At 42.3% G+C, this 24,574-nt stretch overlaps 1 protein-coding gene across 3 annotated transcripts in view; it reads right to left on the bottom strand.

Moving 5' to 3' along the window:
- MILR1 (mast cell immunoglobulin like receptor 1) overlaps window positions 1–24,574 on the bottom strand; it is a 228,945-nt gene that overhangs the window by 82,277 nt on the left and 122,094 nt on the right. The gene's annotated exons all lie outside the window — the stretch shown is intronic.

Genomic DNA, 24,574 nt, shown 5'->3' with positions numbered 1-24,574 from the left:
TTTAACAGAAAATGCAAGACAATTATTTGCACTTTGGGCCCATCGTGCCTAAAAAGGTATATAACAATCTCGATGCACACTTAATTCACAAGCAACCACTTTTAATTTGGTCCAGAAAATGACAACATGTGGCATAACCACATACATATAACATTGGCCAGTTGTATCAAAGATCCGGTCGCAATGTAGTCATGTTTTTGCACAGCAACTGCTTTGAGACCTGACCGTCATTAAGTGCTCTGACTGATCTATCAGTCTCCGCCACACTGTAAATGACCATTCAGTAATATTTGCAGATTTCTTCTCTGCTCCATAAATATTTTTGAGACATTATTCTGCTTACGAATTCAAAGAATGAGCAGGGATGAAGGCCTGTGTATTTGCAAAGGGATTACTTTTTCATTGCAGCTCCTGTCTATTATAAAGGGAAAGATCTAGCACTGAAAAGATCATATTGGCATGGATAGCATTGGGAGTAGCATGCAGCAGTGTCCTGGATCCACCTGGCTTAAGATAATCTTGAGTCTATCTTAAATCAGGAAACTTTCTGTGTGAATCCAGCTCTAGCCTGTTGCGTTGGGCAGGTTCTTAAATCCCTGGTTAACAACATCACACAAACTCAGGGATACCTCGTTTGAAGGAAGAAAGTGTAGCTATAAAACGGTATAGTTTGTCACTGATAACTATGTTATTTAGGAAATAGGCATAGGAAAGAACAAAAAGGTAATGGGGCGAAAATGGTAAAAAACGTATTTTTTTCTAGTTTAGTTAGAGTGCATCCTTTTTTACTACAAGCTGCAAGCAACACATTGGAAGTGGCACAATATAGGGGTGGTGACCAATGTTCCCTGTAATTGTTTTCCTCAGTATGCGAAAGAGTAAGGTCTCTGTGCGCTGCAGTCAAGGCTATGTGCGCCAAGTACCCAACCGCGTGTGTAGACCAGGGTTTTAAGTGGGTTGAAGAAATTAGGTGGTCTCTCAAAGGGGCGTGACTGATGCAATTAAGGGTGTGGCTTAAAAGCAATTGAGCTAAATATCTGCGCTTAGCATAGTGTGCCACCCGACTGATATTTTGCTTCTTCTGTCATTGCATTCAGATATATAATACAAGTAATATTACACCTACAAGAAGCCAGGACTATTGGCTTTGTCAATGGTTGTTTGTCGCATAAAGTTGTATATAATATTGAATATGCTTCCGCTCTTGTGGTAGAGGTTGTACCTTAATGCTCAAGCTGGCGACTTATGAGATGGATTTAGAGTCTCGGGTCAGCTTAACATCTGTGATTCTGGGGGAAATCAATGAATCTCCCCATGCATACCAAAATAAATAGTCATGTAAAGCGCACCAATACTTTTGGATTGAGTTCGGACTATATAAAACTTGCCTAATTTCTGACGACATACCTCGTGTTTGTAGACTTGTTGAATTTCTTGGACAACAGCAATAGCTCTCGCATTGCAGAGACTTATTGGGTTGCCAATGCTTGTCATACTTATTAGCACCGTCTTGGTATAGGTTGCACCCCGCTAATACCAGTTTAGCACCCAAATATTGAGCTAAGCAAAGTTTGCAAAGTGCTTTTCATTGCATGGCAACATGAGCTGCTGCGTTTTTAGTAACTTTTGAACCATTTCAACTAAGAAACAATTTTTTTTGTTAAAATCTGCAGAATATGCAGCAGATAATGGATTATGTGGCAAATGCTGTAAGTCTATAAGTATGCGAAAAATGCATGTGAGGTGCTTTGTAACATTACTTGATGCAGAATAACTGCAATAGCTATCTTGTCAAATCAGGCATGAGATTTGCGTTGATGTAGGTTAAATTGTAGTGTTCTCATGTGAATAGTGTTCCCTGGAGAGATACCCGCTGTTTTGGAATCTTACCAGCAGCAGCCACATCTCCGCCTGCCTTTTGAGAAATTCAATGCACGAATACTAAATGTAACTGCAGTTCTAACTTGACATTTAAATATGTTGCTATTAAATTGTGACTCCTTTTTGAAGTGAACAGGTATCATTGTATTCACAAATAAGGCGTAGTACTCCATTGACTACAAAGCTCACATTTTGAAAAGTTTTAAAGCGAACGCTAAATTTCTCGTTTTCAGCAGTTTCAAACACACTGAGACCAGACACTGAAGAGTGATAACTGCCCCCATAATGTTGGCTGGGATAAAGCTTTGAAGAGAATGGCTGAAACAGTCAAATATCCAAACGAACAGTATATTTGCGGCAACTCAAGGCAAAAGAAAAGACAACAGTGCACCAACTTTACTTAGCCAAACATCTGGTCTCAAATGTTTGTTATTTTTGGTCATAGAACAATACCATATAATCAACACTGGTTCAAACAACAATGAAAACACAAGGAGATGATGGACTTAAGTCACCAAGAGGGGACGGATAAAATCATCCAGCTTGCATTTTATATCACAGAACAGAGAAAGAGAAACCTGCATCTGGCAGTCACCTAAAGTACGCCTGCGCTAATAAAAGTAACCATTGCGTCTTTCTGGTTAGACGTGTACAAAAACAATATATAAAGCATGAAAAAGTCATGCTTGGTTATATGTCACAATAAGAGCTACAAAGAAGCATATTAGGATTTCTACAAAGACGACTTTGACGATAAAAATATTTGTGTTTTGGTGACAATTTTCCCTGCTTTGTTCACCCACCCTCCCCCATTTCGAAAGCATATGCGGGGCTATGAAATGCCTTTGGTTCCCATACTAACCCATATCAGAAGCTTTTACTTACCTCCCATCAAGATTAAAAGCAGAAATGTGTACTTTCAAAAGATTCTGAAAGCACACATTGTGTTTGACCACTTGCTGCATTTCTTTTCTAACTAGAGCACCGCTGTGGGGCTTATTGGTTGCCTTTTGAAAGTATTTATGTTAAATGCAGCCCTTGACGCGCGCTGTGATTAACATAGATATTAAACCAATCAGCCCCAGATCCACGCTCTAGTTAGAAATAAAGGCTGCCGGTGCAGGAGCATTTACTGTCTTTTGGCACCCAAACACTCTCCTGGGATGTGCTGTGTGTTCGAGCTTCACACACAGCACTGCGCACTCGGGAGGGCAGAGTTGCACAGGTGCATAGGCGCGCACCTTACAGGGCAAAACTAAAGGGGATGATGGACGGAGTGTTGAACATTGCAAGCACTCACCCCCAGTCAACTGATCTGGGTTTAATCCATCATCATTCTTTAGCTCACTCTGCCACCCCAGTTCAGACATGGCCATATGCAAATCAGTCTGAGCCAGTGCCTCATGGGAACAGTCCAGCCCTAACTGCCAAGCCATGTCTTCCCTGGACCGAAACATGCATCCTGGGACCGGTTTCTGGCTAATCTGCCGTCATCAGCCAGGCTAGCTTGAATACAGTGGCAAAGTGAGCAAGGGACCACGTCTGGGCATACCCTGCCAACTTAGGGCGAACAAAGCAAAAGCAAAGGGGATGATGGACGGAGTGTTGAACATTGCAATGTCATGTCTTCCCTGGACCGGAAACAAGCATCCTGGGACCGGTTTCTGGCTAATCAGCCGTCATCAGCCAGCTTTCTTTGTTCGCCCTAAATTGGCAGGGTTTGCACAGACGTGGGTCCCTTGCTCACTTTGCCACTGGATTCAAAATAGCCTGGCTGATGAGGGCTGTGAGCCCGAAACCGGTCCCAGGATGCTTGTTTCCGGTCCAGGGAAGACATGGCTTGGCAGTTCGGGCTGGACTGTTCCCATGAGGCACAGGGTCAGGCTGATTTGAATGTGTTAATCTATTACATACAGTGTTTGTACTATGTTGAGAGGTGTTTTTAATGTTTTCTTTTTTAATGTAGAAAATGTGGTGAATAATTTTACAGTGTTGTCTTTTTTTGTGTTGAAATTTTTTATTAGCATTTTATGAATATAGTAGAATACATAATTGTCTAATACAATTACACTGTAATAGTAGTATAAATATGTAGATAACTTAATTTGTTGTGGAATAAATATCATTATATCATCATATCAGAGAGATGATAAATATATGAACAATCAAATTTGTCTTAATATAAATCAAGTAATATTCAATAAGAAAGATTAAAAATGAGTCAGTAAAGTCATACAATCTAGATAACTGCTAAAATATAAAGGCAGATTATTGGATTATTAAACTGTGGAATTTAGAAATTACATTCTGTTGTATATTAAAGAGGAAGGTAAAAAGATTAAACAATAACAATAACAATATAGTAAAAATATCAATATAATATAAATTAATATAATATGATATAATATATAATAGATTATATTCCATGAAAGAATTGTAGAAATACAAGGTAAAGATTGGATCCGTTAGTTCTCCCTAACTATATTACTCATACCTACAACAACAGATCCGCTCAGAGGGAATGAGACATAAAGGATCAGGAATCATAAACAAACTAAATTGTTGAAATATCAGTCAGTCAGTCAAAAAATTTTTATTCGGTCGATTTGACCATCAAAATATAATGGGTACAGAATAGTAAATACACCAACACTTACAATGATTACTGATGTTACTATATACAACATTAGCTGACAATAAATACGTCTTCATAAGAAGGTTAAAAATGGATAAAACATTATAAGTTTAAAAAGAGAAAAAAGAAATTGGAGTTTGTCGATATAACTCACACATTAGCAATATACAATTATTAAAAACATGCAACTAATGTCTAATAGGTGCAGTTTCCTTGGATCATCTGAGTAGCTCCTTTAGTTGAGTTGACTAAGCTTACAAATATCATAATAAAACAAAGCTTCATATTGATAAAGTTAAGCGCAAAGATGAGCTCCAAACAATGTTCTCAGACAAAAAACAACAGAGTGGAAGATGGAGAAAAAAGTGCTAGTGCTTATAATACAAGAATACCACCGTACATACTTGTTATTTAGCTGGTACAAATACAGTCTACTGTGTTTTCCTCTAATAAAGGGGAAACAAATGTGCAAATAAATAAGGCATTGTGGTGAGGACACAGACTCTGTCCCACCGCCCGAAACGTCCGGGAACTCCAACATGGCCGCTGGTGTACCACTGACAGAAAGTGGTGGTGCCGGTCTAGACTGTTCTCCCCTCAGCGCTGGAAGCAGGAACCTGGAGGAGGGACACAAGGCAGAGATGGAGGAACGAGAGTCGAGCAAGTCACGGGAAGCTGAGGAAAAGGAAGAAGACGAGGAAGACGGCCCGAGTCCAGCGGAACTGAGAGAACAACGAGGGAGACCGAAGAAGACGACTCCCAAGCTGACCAACCGGTAGAAGGAAGAGGCGAGGACGTGAGAAATGCTCACAGGACCGGCTCTCCTGGAAGGGACACGGAGGCGGGTTCCCCATACACCACGGCCCTGGAGAGTCGTGGCACCAGGCAAGTCACAGCTACATGTCCCTTTTCCATAAGGGGGTGGTGGGCGGGTCTAAGGGCCACACAAAGGCCAGCATGTTGAACCACCCTCACGTAGGCACCGCACTTTTAGGACACCGGTGGTGGAACACATCCTACCCCCCCCCTTGGTATTGGAAAAAAGAATAGCTGACTTAAAGCTGTTTTGTTTTGTTTTCTTTGCTTTCCTTACCCTGTCCTTTCATTTGGAGACACCAGTTACAGAGGAAACAGAGCGGGATCCCGATAAAAGGAGAAAAGAACCCCAGAGAAGACCCCGATTTTTATTTGATATATGAAGAAAAAGACTTTGATTTCCTTGGATTTATTCTGTCCCTTCCTCACATACGATTTTTTTTAGATCCTTTTGTTGTGAAACCAACATAATAAAAAAAACCTTACTCATGCCAAAACCTAGTGTCTCGACCTTCTCTGTGGAAAAGGCGTAGGAGGTAGAGGACGTACTGTAGGGGCAATAGACCACAGGCATATATACATAATTAAAAGTCTGCTTCGTTTCCATAGCATCTCAAACCCATAGTACAGTTTGTGAACATTTACTTTCAGGACCACAGTCAAGATGACAAAACTACAGATACTAGTGATTATGGTATAACATGCTCTAACTACAACTGTAATCTAAAAGGGCCGGGTAAAGTTAGAGAGCTACAGTAAGTGGTTTAGGTATTCTTCAGTCTAAGTCTTCTTATAAGCCACATTTTCCCCAGAAATGTGGCCACTGCACAAACTAATAATGGCCTAGAGTCTGTTTTTAGAATGCGCAGCGCCTCTTGATGACATCTGGTACCCATCAACCTACAGACGGGGGCTAACCACTTGAGCCTCTGGGATTTGTACAGTGGGCATGCAAAGAAAACAAGGTTAATCGTCTCATGAGCCCCAGAGCTGTGGGAACAGCAGCATAATGCGTCGTCAGATCCCCGTTGCCAGTCAGCTGTAAATGAATTCAGTGGGAGAGTACCAAATCTGAACTGTATGTATAGATTTCTATCATTTGGTGTGGTGATTACCTCCACATACTGCTCATACATACTAAATAGCTTAAATTCAAGAAATTCTGTCGTAAGGCAGCCACCTGCTAGTGATACATTTCTCTGGTCTACCCAATACCAGTAACAGGTCTTGATGCAGTCCCTACTAGGTAGCAAACTAATATCAGACTCAGCCCACAGATTCCCCAGACCAACAGCAGAGAAGGATCTTTGAAGGTTGGTAAACCACCCAATTCTTTTCGAATGGTCTAGGCTACAAACTTCCTCAAGGGCAGCCACATAGTGGATAAGCTCAGGTGTTTTTTTCTGACGTAACCAAAGAAGAATGGGGCGTAATCTGGCTTTGTCCACTATTGTGGATCTACCAATGTCGTGTCTTAGAGGGAGCAGTGGAGTACTCTGCGGGAGGGAGCAAAGGGACCTAAGGAATTTATTTTCAGTGTGTAGAAGACCCTCAAGGTTATCAAACCCCCACAGTTCAGCTCCATAGAGAGCAGAGCTTACCACTTTCTGATCGTAGATTTGGAGCAACACTGCTATCGGCCTAGTTTGTGAAGCCCTTTGTTCCTTCAGTAATGCCCCTGTTGTTTTCCTCTGCTGGAGGAACCGTTTCAAGATGTGATGTTTCCAGGACATTTTCTCCTCAAGCGTTACGCCCAAGTAATCGAAAGTGTCCACTCTCTCTAGTTGCGTCCCGTCCAGCACTAGTTTGCCCTTGAATGATTTATGAGGATTTAACTGCATGAGCTTGGTTTTTGAGCAGTTAATCTCAAATCAACTAGATTTACAAAGGACATAAAATGATCAAGCAGCAATTAGAGGCCACTGGCGGTTTTTGAGGCCAGGAGGGTATCATTCACAAACAATAAGGTTGCAATTATTACTCCTCCCAATTTGGGGCATCTGCGTGAACCTCAGCTAGGTACTTCAGCACTCCGTTTATGAACAGTAAAAAAAGAGTGAGCGCCAGGACACATCCCTGCCATACCCCTCTAGCAACTTTGATTGGATCTGTCAGCGGCCCTTGGTCTCCCCACCCCACCCTTGCGTAGTTTCCCTCATGTAGCCGTATAAGAAGTGTCAAAATGTCATGTGGGAACCCCTGATCATGTAAGACCTGCCATAATTTAGGCCTGGGTATGAGATCAAAAGCTGACTTTAGATCAATAAAGGCAGTATACAGACTACTCTGTTCTAGAGGTATCAACGGTGCTCACTTTCTTCCTGAACCCCGCTTGGTAGGGGGATAGTATGTCGTTTTCCTCCATCCAATCTGTGATTTTGTTTAATAGAGCACGGGAGAAAACCTTCTGAGCGGCATCAAGTAGGCTGATTGGCCTATAGTTGGAGAGTAACTAACGATCCCCCTCCTTGAATACTGGGATAAATTTGGCTAACCTCTACGACGGGGGTCTCGGAGTCCCTGCGGTAATTCCATTTGCTAAAGTCAGAATATAGTTAGTGCAGTTCGGGATGTCACTCAGGAAAACATCTCCAGGTATGCCATCAGGGCAAGACGCTTTATTTTTAATTATAGTGCAAATACTTTGTGTTATCTCCGCTAAGGAGAACAGATTGATACTAAGCTGGTTACTTCTGTGATCCATGAGAGGACCTTCTGAATCTTCCACTTCTAATCGTATATAAACTGCCAAAATATGTTTGTAGTATGCAGCTTCAGAGATATTACTTGTAGGTGGTTTCTATTTTCTGTATAGCTCCTCGTAACAAGCAGCCAGAACAACTGGGAATCTTTCTTCTAACAGGCTTCACAAATTTGAACCCAGCGGTTTTCAGTCACTCCTTTTTTGCTTTGGCCTGCACTTGTTTGTATTGTTTCCCCACCAGTCGTATTGCCTCTACTTGGTTTGCTCCTATCATGGCTGTCAGCTCAAGCCGCAGTTTTTTACACTTCGGGGTGAACCAGGAAAAGTGATGATAGTCTGATGGCTTCTTGCCGCGAGTCGTTGGAAGAATGAAGAAAGAAGCAAGCTCAGAAAACAAGGACTAGTGGGTGGTTGTTATTGCTGAAAGCTCGTCCCGTTTCAGTAGGACATCACTAAGAATAATGTGCTGTTCAAAAGTGCTTGATTAATAGCTTCCCACTTACATTCATCAATAGCTACTTGTGCCCACTTAGGGCGCCTATTGTTGTTCGTGGAGCATGCCTCCTTAGTTACAAGCTTCGCAGCAATAGAGCAGGAGTTCTCCATCCATCTACTATGCATTGCAAGGTCAAGGGGGCTGTGATCACTATCTGTGGTTTCTACAACAATCATATCCAATATGTCAGGCCACAGTCACAGATCAAGTAGTACGTAGTGAATTCGGCTCAATTGTCCATTCTATTGAATGTATTTGCCCCCTTCCTATCAGATATGGTGCGGCCATTGGCTGCCCTGAGACCGTCCTCAAGAGTAAGGGCTTGAAGCTGTAGGGCAGTTTGGGTCCATTTTTAATAGGTTCAAGATCAAGTAGAGGAACATGCCACATCTCATCTACCATGTTGGTGTCTGTAGGATCATCCATACCCAGCGGTTCAAACATAGTATTAAAATCTCCTGCTTTCTTCAAGGCAATCTTACAAGGCTTGTATGGTTGGTGATCTTGAGCCCACTTTAGCGCCACAGGCATAGACGTTAAAGAAATGTCCAACCCCTTGCCCCTCAGGTTGATCGCAAGCATATCTAGGCTATTGGTCTTGATCACCCTGACGGCGCGATGTAATTTGATCTTTATCCAGATCTGCTGTCCCCCAAGCTGCCGCGTCGGTCTACTTTTCAAAGCTGGGCAGCCTACCATAACATAACCGGGGATAAAGATTGGTGCAGTTGCCCACATTTCTTGCAGGTTGCAGATATCGAAGTGCTCTATGTACTGGACCCAGTGGGGGAGTTCCACCTTAGATCTTAAACCTGCCACATTCCATGTAAAAGTACAGAGTTTAGACATCGATTCAGCTGGGCAGCTTCGAGTTGCCTGGAAATCCTCCATTATATTGCGCATCTGTGATGGAGTAGAGCATATTTCCTGGTTTAAACGTAGCAGTGGAGTAATGCCGATATTAGCTGATAAAGAATCTGGCAGTTCCCTGGTGGTTAGCTTGAGCTTCCGTGAAAATACACTATGTGGTGCCCTGGCCTGGTTGTCCTAAATTGAAGATGGAAATAAATTGGTTGGGTGGCATAAAGTTGGGGGGGTTTCAAAAACCTACTCCATCTGTCAATCAATTAGGGCCAAAGGGGAATCCATCCCCAGCAAGGTGTCGTGCCTTTTATTTGCTTGAGTCTGGAACATGGCCGGGGATTATACTTCATCTGTATGTTAGTGAGAGTGGGTGAGCATGATCTTGCCTCCAACGCTATAAGATTATGAACCAGGGTCTCGTCTTTCAGATGCAATTCAATTAAATTGGTCAGTGAGGTGTTATGGTTTAGCCGTCTTGCTCAGGAGATGTCTTCTCTAATTACCAACCTACACCCTCTTGTTTTACGGATCCAATGTATTACTTTGTTAATCAAAGCATTTTTGTCTTCGTATTTAGCTAAGGATGGTGGAACTTTTGGTACATTGATCAAGGAAATACTTTTAATGAGAGGACTGTATCGATCATACCTTGGGGTGTGAGGATAACAGAGTCAAATAGACCCTAGATCAACAGCTCGGGGAGAGGCTCACTAGTAGTCTTACGACTTAAACAGAATAACAAAGAAAAGTGCTACAAATCCTATATTATGTTATTAACTCACAGCTTTTGGAGTATAACAAAGTTCGTAGTCCCAGACAGTTCCAGCTGGAATAGGAGCATTGAGGACTGGAAGCCAAGGGGGGTGGCACGCCCTGCCTCTTCCTGTTGATGACGGGTGCAAACGGGCCCACCCTTGGCCCGGGCTTTGCCCAGGCACGCCCATGCGCGTCCCGCACTGCAGGAGCCCACAGACGTTTTTGTAGCACCTCCTGGCGCTGGTTGCTGACGCTGGTGCAACAGGGGCAAAGCAGGCTGGTTGATGTGGTCCCCCCTGGACCAGAAATCAGGCAGGCAGCAGACGAACCAGTGAAGCGGGTCCCATGCTGAGGGAGCCCACGGCCATTTCTGTAGCCCCTCCTGGCGCTGGTTGCTGACGCTGGCACAACGGGGGCAAAGCAGGCCGATTGATGTGGTCCCCAGACCAGAAATCAGGCAGGCAGCAGCGGGTTAAAATATCCAATACAGGGTGAACAGCATTGTTTATGACAGAATCAACACCTACTTGCAAAAAGGGAGCCCAGGCTTGAGTAAAACCTGACCTATGTAAAACCAGTCGAACCATATGACAATTACAGATAATGAGGAGTATGTTGCAGCCAAGAGCAGCACATCTCCAACAATTGGTATGTGAAAGGAGCCCAGCTTTATGTAGTTTTACTGGAGACCAATGCCAGTCATGGAGAATCTTGAACAGGCAAAATTTCAGTCTTGCTTCCCAAGATCCTCTATCTATATTTTCAAGTAAGTCTATCCAATCCCCATCTTCATAAGTAATTGACAAACGTGTTTGTCATTTAATACGAAGATCATGTGATAAGGGTTGGGAGAATAAGTATAATGTGAATATTTTGTGTAATGCAGATGTAACTCCCTTATATTTCCCCCAGGTATGTAACTAGGATACTGTTGGTGAAATTTGTAGCAACCATGGATGTGGCTCTAAAACCTTGTTAAGGCAAATGTTAAGTTGTGTATAATTCGCTGCCTGATTTAATGGGAGAGCAAATTCCTCTGTCAATTGTGTAAAGTATTTAAGATCACCATCATGTAAAAGTTGATCTAAAGTAAAAATACCTGCCTGTTTCCATTGGGGCCAAGATAAAGTTTACCCTTTAACTCATATGCCCATGTTATTCCAAACGTGGGCTGTGGCATGAATACGAGAATTAAAACCCATTAAGCGGTGAGTCCTCTGTCATGCCTTGCGCATTGCAGCCAATAATGAATTATGTAAATCTAGATGACTTGTAAGGGTGGGCGTAAAATCCGTTTCGCGGGCGAATTTGCGGATTTTCCGCGATTTCGCTATCCGCGAATCTCGCGAAATCGCGGTAAAATCCGCGAATCAGCGGGGACGAATTTTCAGCCAAGCAAGGGTTACAGCAGCAGGTGCAAAAGTTGAACCTAATTTCTTTGTAACCTTTTACAAAAGGGTTACAAACAAATTAACTTCTACTTGGACACCTGCTGCTAATTGCTTCCTGGGGCCTCGTTATCTACTTGCAACTATTCTCTGACCCTGCTCTGACCCTTGAAGCAGGGTCAGAGAATAGTTACAAGTAGGCAACGAGGCACCTGTCCAAGGAATTAAACCTCATCAGGAAGCACTTACAGATATAAAAAACAGGAAGAAGGGAGAGGATGGCAAATACACCCATTTTGAGTTGTCAGGAGGGGTTAAACTAAAAGAGACCTTTACAGCACAATTTTCATATGCATTTTGCTAAAAATAAAAAGCTGTATGTTCTGTAGGGGCAACTCAGGAATCTGGCCCTTCAGAGATCCGGCCTCTCTTTCTTTCTCTTGTTCTCTCTCTCCCTCTCTCTTCCCCTCTCTTTCTCTCTCTTTCTATCTATCTATATATCTATCTATCTCTCTCTCCCTCTCCCATAAACGACTGCATGGGTAACTTCGCTATGCAAGCGGCTCGCGAAGACGCAAAAAGCCCCGGGAACACGCAAAAAACCCAGCGAACACGCAAAAAAAACCTGCGAACGCGCAAAAAAGCAAAAATCTGCAAATTCGCACAAATTCGCGAATTTTGCGGATTGCGAATTCGCAAATCCGCAAATTTGCGGCTCGCGAATTCGCAAAATTCGCCCATGCTTAATGACTTGTACCTGTTCCATAAAAGGCTGAAAGACCAGGTTCTGTGGACAACAGATATAATTCTACATGTACCCATTGTGATGTATTGGGATCGTCTGTCAACATGTATGTGATTTGAGATAACTGCAGTGCCAAAGCATAATGTTCTATCGATGGAAGGCCCAAACCTCCATTAGAGTGATGTGCTTTCAATTTATGCATAACTAAACAAGGTTATATAGATCCCCAGAGGAAAGATTTAATCTTAGAGTCTAAGATGCAGCGTGGATAAAGGGATCTGAAGAGGAAGCATTTCAAGTGCGTAGAGGAAACGTGGAAGTGTGACCACTTTCACAGCTTGAACTCTACCCCACATAGATAATCCCCATATATTCCATTTATCAAAATCATGTTTATCTGGGATATTAAAGAGCATAGATTGTCTGCAACCATGCCTTCTGTTCCTTTATTTACTAAAATACCCAGATATTTTACCCGTGAATGTTGCCAGTGAAATGGAAAACCTTGTATAGCTGCTTTTGTAGTTCCATCTGACATGGGAAGTGCCTCACTCTTGTCCCAGTTAATTTTGTAACCGGAAAAAGAGGAAAATTCTTCTATGATTTTAAGCAACGATGGAAAGGAGCGAGGTAAATCAGCGAGAGTGAGTAATATGCCATCCGCATAAAGGTAAATTTTCGAGTCTCCCACCGGAAGAGGAATTCCTACTATATTGTCTGATTGGCAAATTGCTGCTGCTAGCGGTTCTAAAGCGAGACGGAATAATAGAGGAGAAAAGGGATAACTCTGACTGGTTCCTCTACAAATTGGAAATAGATCGGAGATGAAGCCTCCACAATTAACTTGAGCAGTAGGGAGTTGGTATAGCAATTTTATTTTATTTATAAATTGGGATCCCAGACCAAATCACTCTAAGACATCAAAAAGATAATGCGACTCCACTCGGTCAAATGCCTTTTTGACATCAAGTGACAATACCAGTGCATCATCTTGAATGGATTTTGCAGAGTGGAGTGCATCTGCCAAAGTACACATAGGATTTCTAGATGCACGCCCAGGCACGAATCCCACCTGTGTATGTTGAACTAGAGAGGGTAAGAGTTTACGGAGACGAGAGGCCAGGATACTGGCTAAAATTTTAATATGACAACTGAGAAGGGAAATGGGGTGATAGCTACTACAAAGTAATGGATCTGTGCCTGGATTGGGCAGAACTGCTATTACCACTTAATTAGATATACAACCTAAAGAAGCCTTGCTATCCGCTTCTTGAAAAGCAGCATTTAAGCTGTCTACTATTTTTTCACCGGACCAAAGGTAAAATTCTGCGGGAAAAACATTTTCCCCATGAGCTTTATGATATGGGAGTTTAGCTGTAGCTTGTGAGATCTCTTCCTTAGTAATGGCTCCTTCAAGAAGTGCCCTGCTTGCCTCAAAAAGACAAGGTAATTCTACTTGTGAAAGGAAAGAGATCACCTTGTTGTGATCTATCTGGGTTCCTGGGGTGTATAAAGATTTGTAGTAAGAAGCAAACTCATTAACAATAGCTTGAGGACGAGTCAATATGATTCCAGCAGAAAACATTATTATAGCTGGTATAGCTATGGTAATTTCTCTGTGTCACAGCTGAACCGCTGGAAGCCTCCCTGCCTTTTCCCCCTGTTCATAATGCCCCCTTTCATTTTTTGTAAAGAATACTCAGCTTTGGATGTGAAAACTTTAGGTTGTTCAACGCATAGGTGCTAGCTCCAGCAATTTGCGATGTTGTAATGTACATTTTTTAGTATATACTCGGGTAAATGTCTTAATATTATTCTACAGCTCTTTCTGCTAAACAGCATTTTGCCTATTAGCCTGTGCAGCATCTTTCATACGTTGACCTGTAATGGTAGTTTTAGCTGCAGCCATAAAATTCTACTTGAATTTGCAGATTCTTGATTAATGGAAAAATAATTTTGGAGATGAGTTTGCAGCTGCAACTTACCCGTACGGGTTTTATGACGCTGAATATTCATCCGCCAAGGTTTGCGCTCCGGTGTGGTCAATCCTGTTTTTAGGGATAGTAGAACTGGGTAATGATCAGAGACTGATGCTTCTAAAATTTGAGATTCCTGAGGTAGCTGAACCACTTTTTGAGAGATTAAGAAGTAATCTAGTCGAGAAAGAGTTCCATGAGTGGGGGATGTGAATGTATGGATGTATGACGTTACAACGCATGCTTTTACCACGCATGCCTTTACAACGCGGTTTTTACATCGCAAACCTTTACAACGCATAGCGCTATCGGGGTGCTGGATAGTGAATAGTTTAATTTACTATTCCAAGTCCAGTCCCCGTGGACACTAGGGAAGGTGTTGGATAGTAAATTAAACGTATTCCCTATCCTAGAGCGCCCCCCAGCGCAATGCGTTGTAATGGTTTGCGTTGTAAAAGTTACGTCGTAAAGGCACTGCGTTGTAAAAGTTGCGTTGTAAAGGATGTTTCCCAAATGTATACTCAGTAGCAGGCGGATGGGAGAGAGGCCAATGATCTATCACACTATGTTCCTCAATGATGTAAGAGCTCTATCCGCTGCATTATTTTTATCAAAAGGACCTTTTTTGTCCAAAAATTGGGTCTTGAACCACATTCCAATCCTCTCTTATGAGATATTGTGAGGCACCTATATCTGATAAAATATGATTCACCTGAAGGAGAAATTATTTTTTCGCACCTGTCAGGGCATAAACGGATCCCACACAAAAATGCCTTCCATCTGCATCTTCCCAAGTTTTTGACACTTAAACTGGTAGAGATTTACCTGTAAGATTTGCGACACCACATTTACAAGCAGGACCAGTGACTGAGGGCCTTTCTACATGTATACTGCTGTGGAATATCTTACCCACCCATTCTCTACATAATTTTTCAGATTCTAATGCATCAAGATGCGTTTCTTGACGTAAAGCCACATCTACTTTTTTTTATTGTAAATAAGATAGTACTTTTTCCCTTTTGATATAATGAGTTAAAGCGTGAACATTCCATGTTACAACACGCCGAGGAGGAGTATTAACCTTGCCTATATATATATACCAGTACTTTTGGGAAGTTTTGACGAGTAATGTATAAAAGTAGAAGAACGTGAGCATTATATGAAGGAAAAAGGTTGAATGCCCACTGCAAAAGTTATTCACTGATTAATCAAAGGTTTGGGAGGAGAAAGGGGAAAGGGAATAAAAATTAAAGTACTGCTAGATTCACGTGTAGGACAATAGGACTCAGGAGGAGAAAATTCCTAAGGCAAAGGATATCAGTGAAAAGGGAAACAAAAACGTTAACTTTAGCCTCGGGTCTGGGCTCACTAGAGCACCGCCACAGCTAAGAACCCCATCAGGAGGGCATAATCTTAGCCAGGACAGGAGAGAATTGAAAATCTGAAGATCCAAGTGTGAATAGTAATGATCATTGGAAAGGAAGAGACTAAATCTAGTAGGATATAAAAATATACACTTAAAACATGCCCAAATCCATTAACACATAAGTATAAGTGCAAATTATAGAACAATTTACTAAGTGTTTACAGCTGTAAATAATATGTAGTAAATATGCTTCTATTAAAAACCCTCAAATACAATAAATACATTGCACAGCATGAAGGAACACTTAAGTATATAAACTTAGACACAATTATAAATATAAATATTATTTAATAAAAAATATCAGTATTGGACAAATAAATAAGCAACTTACGCTACATTCATCTGTTTAGTCAATTTAAAACATAAGAACTATAGAACTATGCATTGATCAACCTTCAATGTAAGGAACTTGAAAAGAATGATATAATTGATATTAGTCATAACTATACCTATTATGAAAATATACCTCATTTAAGACTATGTTCCACCCGAAACAGGGGTAAAGAAGAATATAGCATTTCTGCAAGTGGATCTTCTGTATAAGGGAAAAGAATCATAATTGGTTTTGTGTAGAAGAAATGTAAATTTATGTTTAACATTAACTATTAGAAAGGAAAGATCAAATCTAATAAGATGTATAAATACATACTAAAATATCTATAATCCTAAAATATGGAAAAAATAAAGGTGATCAAATATTAGGCTGAGAATTAAACAATAAACCAAAGCATGTTTCATAAAATAAAACAGAAAACATGTGTATCAAAATCTTATGAGTTATAGCAATACATATGATGTAATAAATAATCCTCTGTTGTCTTAAATATAATTAGATCATTTTCAGGTAAAAATACTGCTTCTGAATAATATAGGAACAGATGTAATTATAAATATATATACTATCTAATATATAATGACAACAATATATATGGAAAGAAAGATCAAGATTTATCTCTATGTTTATGTTGCATGAAGGTTGATACTGTCTGTAGGGCAGAAACTTTATGTCATGGGTACGGATTGTTCGTTCAATGTCTCTGCCATGATGACAAGGTTCACTGGTGTCACAGCGTCTACTATTTGACAGCTGTTGGGATGGTTGAGAACCTTGGGGAGACTAATCAATAGGAGCATGCTGTATTTCCATGTCTTGAATTCTCATTCCATCCGTAAAGTGTTGCAAATCTTCAGGATTATAAAAGTCTTTTGATTCTCCATTTTTGGTGATACGAAAACGGGCTGGGTCAAATAAACCATATTTGATGTCCATTCTCCGCAACTGTGGTCTCATAGATGGAAAGGCCTTTCTTCTTTCGTTAGTTTCTCTTGAGAAGTCAGCTGCCATGCGGATTTCATGACCAGCATACATGTACGAACCTTGAGTGCGCGCCGCGATTAGTATCTGTCGCACTTGCTCATGCCTCAAGAAGCAAGCAATAAGAGGTCTTGGGCAAGAATCTGAGGCGATGCGTGGAGGGCCAATATGATGAACTCGCTGAATTTCCAGCAGTGGATCAAAAATTAAATCCAGTAATTTAGGAAGGACATTACATAAGAAGATGCTAGCATTTTGTCCTTCAATCTTTTCTGGAAAGCCGAAGAAGCGGATATTATCTCTTCTGCTACAATCTTCCATGTCAATGAGCTTGCTGCGGAGAAGTAATAAGTCCTGATCCTTATTTTGCAGCGAATCAATCCTGGTTTCTACTACTGGTAACCGTTGTTCTAGCCCATCTGTTTTATTATGAAATTGTACAATATCTGACCTTATTGATTTGGCTTCTGTGGTAAGAGAAGAGATGTTAATGTCCATTTCTGTCAAATGACAGTTGATAGTCGAACAACTTTCTTGCAAAATACGATCCAGAGTTTCCCCTGATATTCCAGATGGAGCTGGCGGGGAAGGACTAGACAGTGCTAAGGTTGAACCTTTTGTAGACATGCTATGTGATTGTTTGAGGACTTCTGCAAAGAGGGGCTGTTTGGAATTTTTGTTCTCATTCTTATTGTAGTTAGGCATTTGTGAAGTGTCTGCTGTATTTAAAAGAATATTGAGTCACAAAGTCTAGGCAGTATCTGAAAACTGAATTATCAGCAGTGCTCCAAATATTGTCTTTTTATTATGCTGTATATAATAGCAAAAAAAAAACTCTTGTGAAGAGACAATGTAATATTGATAAAGTGTTCAAAATTCAGGACTCATAATGCTCCATTGGAATTTTTCCTCATACATTACACTGCAATTGTTGTCAAAAATGATTTTTGTGTAAAACTTGAAAGAATTCACCTCAGAACAAGAGCCAAAGCGACCAAGGACAAATTATTTTCCTTTTACACAAAGAAAAGGGTTGAGGCAAAGAAAAGATGCACCTGCTTTAACCTGTGGCTTGATAGTAGTGATGATTGTGCTTATGAATCCAAGGAACACAACCCTGTCTGTTCCTTCAAGGGTGAAACCCAAAATGCAATGAAAGATAAGGAATCAGCACCCATCCAAGAAGTGTATCATTCATTAATTGCAAAGGTCCATAATACGTATGAGAATCCTGTGATAAATGAATCCGGAATTCAGTAAGATTTTTCTTTTCCAAAGTTCTTTATTTTGACAATACAGGTCAGGAAAAAATCCAAGAACACAAATGGATTCCCTTCTTAGCCGACGCGTTTCGTCTCACACATTGAGACTTCTTCAGGGCTCCAAAAACGAATAGTTATCAACATTCAGTACATCTTGTTGTTGTTTCTTGAAAGCAGCAGATTAAACTAATTTCTTGGAGGCAGGAGAGTAATCTTTGTATCTTGAGGACGTGATTTACCAAAATGTAGCTCATGCAGGTTCTGTAGTCCCTGTCTATAGCCTCCTTGGGCCTGTGCTGCTGTTCTTGTCGTGCTCGAACTTGTTAAACAGAGAAGGGCATGGCGGCCAACCTTGAGATGCTGTCCTACCTGTGATGTGTAAACTTGTGCTGGCCACCATGCAAGGCTACACTCCCCTCGCACAGCGGACGAGCTTAAGGTGAGACTAACCTCGACCCCCATGAGACAAGGAGCGCCTGGAAGGGCTCCTGATATTTGCGTTATAGATCTTTTTATTAACTTTTAAAAAAAGAAAAATTTACTTTTTAACTTACTACGCACTGCCGCCACAACACTAACCCTATCTTCGGGCATTCTCCGGTCCACCGCCGATTAGCGGTTTGAGTGGAGAGAATCCCAGGAGGAGGGGCACACACCGAAAATAAATACGACTTCCGGCTTCTAGGAGGAGTCAGCGTTCTAGCTGCTGATCTCCCCCCTTAAAAGAAGGCTGCCTCTCCCCTCGCGCAGCGGACACGCTTAAGGTGAGACTAACCTCGACCCCCCTGAGACAAGGAGCACCTGGAAGGGCTCCTGATATTTGCGTTATAGATCTTTTTATTCACTTTAAAAAAATAAAAATTCACTTTTTAACTTACTGCGCACTGCCGCCACAACACTAACCCTATCTTCGGGCATTCTCCGGTCCACCGCCGATTAGCGGTTTGAGTGGAGAGAATCCCAGGAGGAGGGGCACACATCGAAAATAAATACGACTTCCGGCTTCTAGGAGGAGTCAGCGTTCTAGCTGCTGATCTCCCCCCTTAAAAGAAGGCTGCCTCTCTCCTCGCGCAGCGGACACGCTTAAGGTGAGACTAACCTCGACCCCCCTTGAGACAAGGAGCGGCTGGAAGGGCTCCTGATATTTGCGTTATAGATCTTTTTATTCAATTAAAAAAAAGAAAAATTCACTTTTTAACTTACTGCGCACTGCTGCCACAACACTTACCCTATCTTCCGGCATTCTCCGGTCCACCGCTGATTAGCGGTTTGAGTGGAGAGAATCCCAGGAGGAGGGGCACACACCGGAAGTGAATACGACTTCTGGCTTCTTGGAGGAGTCAGCGTTCTAGCAGCTGATCTTCCCCTTAAAAGAAGGCTGCCTCTCCCCTCACGCAGCCGACGCGCTTAAGGTGAGACTAACCTCGACCCCCCTTGAGACAAGGAGCGGCTGGAAGGGTTCCTGATATTTGCGTTATAGATCTTTTTATTCAATTAAAAAAAAAGAAAAATTCACTTTTTAACTTACTGCGCACTGCTGCCACAACACTTACCCTATCTTCCGGCATTCTCCGGTCCACCGCCGATTAGCGGTTTGAGTGGAGAGAATCCCAGGAGGAGGGGCACACACCGGAAATGAATACGACTTCCGGCTTCTAGGAGGAGTCAACGTTCTAGCAGCTGATCTCCCCTCTTAAAAGAAGGCTGCCTCTCCCCTCGCGCAACGGACACGCTTAAGGTGAGACTAACCTCGACCCCCCTGAGACAAGGAGCGCCTGGAAGGGCTCCTGATATTTGTGTTATAGATCTTTTTATTCACTTTAAAAAAAAGAAAAATTCACTTTTTAACTTACTGCGCACTGCTGCCACAACACTCACCCTATCTTCCGGCATTCTCCGGTCCACCGCCGATTAGCCGTTTGAGTGGAGAGAATCCCAGGAGGAGGGGCACACACCGGGCACACACCGGAAGTGAATACGACTTCCGGCTTCTAGGAGGAGTCAGCGTTCTAGCAGCTGATCTCCCCCCTTAAAAGAAGGCTGCCTCTCCCCTCGCGCAGCGGACGCGCTTAAGGTGAGACTAACCTCGACCCCCCCTGAGACAAGGAGCGCCTGGAAGGGCTCCTGATATTTGCGTTATAGATCTTTTTATTCACTTTAAAAAAAAGAAAAATTCACTTTTTAACTTACTGCGCACTGCTGCCACAACACTCACCCTATCTTCCGGCATTCTCCGGTCCACCGCCGATAAGCGGTTTGAGTGGAGAGAATCCCAGGAGGAGGGGCACACACCGGAAGTGAATACGACTTGTGGCTTCTAGCAGGAGTCAGTGTTCTAGCAGCTGATCTCCCCCCTTAAAAGAAGGCTGCCTCTCCCCTTGCGCAGCGGACGCGCTTAAGGTGAGACTAACCTTGACCCCCCTGAGACAAGGAGCGCCTGGAAGGGCTCCTGATATTTGCGTTATAGATCTTTTTATTCACTTTAAAAAAAAGAAAAATTCACTTTTTAACTTACTGCGCACTGCTGCCACAACCCTCACCCTATCTTCCGGCATTCTCCGGTCCTCCGCCGATTAACGGTTTGAGTGGAGAGAATCCCAGGAGGAGGGGCACACACCGGGCACACACCAGAAGTGAATACGACTTCCGGCTTCTAGGAGGAGTCAGCGTTCTAGCAGCTGATCTCCCCCCTTAAAAGAAGGATGCCTCTCCTCTCACGCAGCGGACGCCGCAGTGGGCGCGCCAAAGGCAAGCCCGTCTGCGCACGTCCGCGACAGGCCGGGGCCAGGGGCCACAACCCCTGTCCAAGCAGCCAGCCACATCTGGAGCTGTAGCCCCAAATCCCTTCTTAATCTAAGAGGGAAAACTCCGAATCCCTGCATCCACTCATGGAATCCTGCGGATTCACACCCCCCATGTCCACGCTGTAACTTCCAGTTCCTTACATATCCCCTATTAAAAGAAATAGAGGTAAAGGTGTACCTCCTTAATTGCAGATCTCTGCCCAAACACGCCACAGAAATCTCCCTGCTCATAGAGGAGCTCAACCTGGACATTCTATATTTAACAGAGACCTGTCTCACGCCAGATTCAGAACCCTACCTAATCCAAGCACTTCCCCTAGGGTACCAGATACTTCAAGAAGACCATAAAACAGGGAAAGGGGGTGGCCTGGCAATCATTTACAAAGACCGCTATAAGTGCCGAAGCCCCTCAAACCCAATACCAGACTGCGAAAGTCTCCCTTTCGCTATAGATTTCTCCTCTACCAACACCTTCTCCGGGACACTCATCTATCGACCACCCGGAGTCTTGAAACAATTCCACAATGCCCTCCCCTCCATCACAGCAAACATAGCAAGCAGCTCATCTAACTACAACCTTCTAGGGGATTTCAATATCTACTTCGATGACACCAATGACCATACTGCCCTAGAACTCACAACAAGCCTCCTTGCACTACAACTGGAACAACTGGTGCTTTCACCTACCCACCCAAAATGGCATCTTCTTGGCCCCATCTCTAGCAATTGTAGGGATCTCACAGCAGGCTCACCTGTCCCCCTTCCTTGGACGGATCACTACTTGATCCCTTTCACCTGGAACACCATAATCTCCCCGTACTCCCTCAATACAGCAGCACGCAGGGAACGTAACTGGTCTAAACTCCCCTAGAGATCTGGCAGAGAGCCCTGGACAATTCTACACCAATTAACAACCCTGACCCTTCCATAGCCAATGGAAACTACAATAGCTGGATCTCCAACTCATTGGATTCCATTCTCCCCATGAAATCCTCCAAACCCAAATGCAACATAAAAACTGCCCCCTGGTATTCATCCAAATTGCGGGAGATGAAACGGCATTGTAAAAAACTAGAACGAAAATGGCACCTGGACTATTCCCCCTCAAGAAAAACTACTTATAGGGAAGCAATAAGATCCTACAAAAACGAAATCAAAACTATACAATCAAATTTCTTTGCAGAAAAAATTAACACTGCTGCGTCGAAGCCAAAAGAAATTTACCGGATAGCAAAAACCCTCCTTAAAATGCAGGAAAAACCCCCTCCCTCCCACAATGCACAAGCCCACTGCAATGGCCCAGCTGATTTCTTCTATCAAAAAATCCAAACTATCTACTCCTCTTTCCCCTCTGCCCACACTGAGCCCCCGAAGTCCCCCGCGTGATTTAGACACACATTCCACGACAACCCTCGAAGTCATCCCCCCCCTTGACTCCGAGATGCTAGCCTCCATTATGCACCAGGTAAAATCAGGCTCCCGCAACGACCCAGCTCCCCCACGCACTTTTCTGTCAGTCACCTCCAGTATCATCCCTACCATTCTTGACCTACTTAATGCCTCCCTATCCACAGGCATTGTCCCGCCTCCCTGGAAGCAGGCTATGGTTAAAGATTTCCTAAAAATACCTAACTCAGACCAGGACAACCCCAGCAACTATCGGCCGATTTCTCTGCTACCCTGGCTGAGCAAGATATTGGAGAAACATGTCAATAGGGTGCTGACAGAGTTTCTCGAAACCAATCATCTACTTGACCCCTCCCAAACAGGATTCCATCCCATGCATGGGACCGAAACTGCCTTGGTTGCAGTGACGGAAGAGGCCAGGAAGATCTTAGATCAAGGAGGATCAGCAGCAATTATCCTCCTTGATCTCAGTGCCGCCTTCGACGCTGTAAACCACAAAATTCTTTTACATCGACTCAATTTCAATTTCAAAATGCTTTATCCGGTATGTATGAATACAACCATATAGCAACAACATAAAATAAAATAAAAACAGCATATATTTATATCAATTTTGGTTTGCCAAATGCCATGATTACTTGAGTACGGTATACATTTAACACCACATATCCGACAGTCTTTAAAGTGCTTTTTAGTGCATTTGTATACTAATGTATGTACAAATTTAGTAATATTAAAGTGCAAAATTAATTGAATCATCCTTACATATGTACAATTTACATTGGAGCATACTTCTACTAGTACATGTGCAAAGTGGCAAGATAAAGTGCAAAGTGGCAATACCATTCTTTCTAAACACAGTATACAATAGCAGCGCATGTCTGGCATTTAAGGTGCCTATTTAGTGCATACGTCTGGAAGTAGATGTGCAAACTGGCATAATAAAGTGCAAAGTAACTGTACCATCCTTCCTAAAGTGCAGTATACATTTAGCAGCACAAAACCGGATGCTCTAGAAATGTTTCTCACTACATTCCAGTAACAAGACATGTGCAAATTATCAGTATAAAGTGCTATAAGTGATATAAGTATTGGAGATATTCGATTTCTACATATAAAAGGGGATGCTAAGCTGTCATAAAAATGCATCATTGGTTGAGTTCATACAATAATTGATTTCCGTGCAAAAATACATTTTAAAATATAAGTGGCCACATAGAAACATACATCTGGGGTCTCTAAATTAAACATCAATTGCATCGCTGTTTTTGTACTACGCATATTGTATTTTAAAAAAATGGGTTTTAAATAAAATTTCCTAAGAGGAGTATAAAAGTTACAAAATAGCAAAAAGTGACAAATACTCTGTTTGGATTTGCCATCACAGGGACATAAACATGTACCGGGTTTCTTAATTGTAGGAAATGCCACAAGATGGTGCACAATTCACAACCGCAAAAGTGTTAATACAAAACGGTGGGAACTGGTACTAACAATACTTAGGTAAGTTTGGAAGCCTTCATTGTTGTTATATTCCAGATATAGATTAAACGTACTTTGTTTTACATATCTTTCCGTTCTAATCCTATCCTTATGTTTAAGGAATGAAACTTTGAGCTCCCGCTTCGACAACACGGACCCCGTTGTTAGATCTTCAAAGATGTTGTAGCCGTACAGTGTCTTATACCAGTGTTGTATGTGGCATAACCAGGGGATATTTGAGCGGCGATAGTGCTTTAAACAATCAGAAATTACATCCTGAGTAAATTTTGTCTCTTCCTTTGCCCAGATTGAGCGCCATAGGGACAGGGGTCGTAAAGCAGTTAGATCATTAACATAATTCATGCCAAGTTCCCTATGTACTATCTCTGTTGAGGCCGTAGCCGGGGCACAAATTAATCGTTTTAAAAACACGTTTTCCTCACGCTGAATCAAGTTAGCACTCTGGGCACTATAGCCCCATATCCCGGCCCCGTATATGGCTGATGTTATACATCTTGAATTATATATTGATAACATTTCATGTATTCTACGACCCCCTAATTTGGCAGCAAATCTAAAAACGCAGCTTGTGTTCCTAGCCATTTTAAAAAGGACAC

The sequence above is a fragment of the Lissotriton vulgaris genome, chromosome 7 (genome assembly GCF_964263255.1).
Source record: "Lissotriton vulgaris chromosome 7, aLisVul1.2, whole genome shotgun sequence".
NCBI classification, from domain to species: Eukaryota; Metazoa; Chordata; class Amphibia; order Caudata; family Salamandridae; genus Lissotriton; species Lissotriton vulgaris.
This window is presented reverse-complemented; position numbering and strand designations above follow the sequence as displayed.